Source organism: Arachis duranensis, chromosome 2 (assembly GCF_000817695.3).
Source record: "Arachis duranensis cultivar V14167 chromosome 2, aradu.V14167.gnm2.J7QH, whole genome shotgun sequence".
Taxonomy (NCBI): domain Eukaryota; kingdom Viridiplantae; phylum Streptophyta; class Magnoliopsida; order Fabales; family Fabaceae; genus Arachis; species Arachis duranensis.
The window spans coordinates 64,361,013-64,361,426 of NC_029773.3; the positions used below are offsets into that span (position 1 = coordinate 64,361,013).

Here is a 414-nt window from a genome sequence, read left to right on the forward strand (position 1 = left end):
AATGAGCTCTTGAGCCTCTGTAGGCGTCTTCTTCAGATGAAGAGATCCTCCAGCAGAGCTATCCAAAGACATCTTGGATAGTTCAGAGAGTCCATCATAGAAAATACCTATGATGCTCCATTCAGAAAGCATGTCAGAAGGACATTTTCTGATCAATTGTTTGTATCTTTCCCAAGCTTCATAGAGGGATTCTCCTTCCTTCTGTCTGAATGTTTGAACTTCCACTCTAAGCTTACTCAATTTTTGAGGTGGAAAGAACTTTGCCAAGAAGGCATTGACTAGCTTTTCCCAAGAGTTCAGGCTTTCTTTAGGCTGTGATTCCAACCATATCCTAGCTTTGTCTCTTACAGCAAAAGGGAATAGCATAAGTCAGTAGACCTCAGGGTCAACCCCATTAGTCTTGACAGTGTCACA

The 414-nt window shown here is 42.0% G+C and overlaps 1 non-coding gene across 1 annotated transcript; it reads left to right on the forward strand.

Annotated features, from left to right (window-relative positions):
• The first annotated feature begins 126 nt into the window (after positions 1-126).
• LOC127745218 (small nucleolar RNA R71) lies at positions 127-234 on the forward strand. The gene has a single exon (XR_008006415.1). It is a non-coding gene; the product is annotated as a small nucleolar RNA R71 (small nucleolar RNA).
• Positions 235-414: the final 180 nt, after the last annotated feature.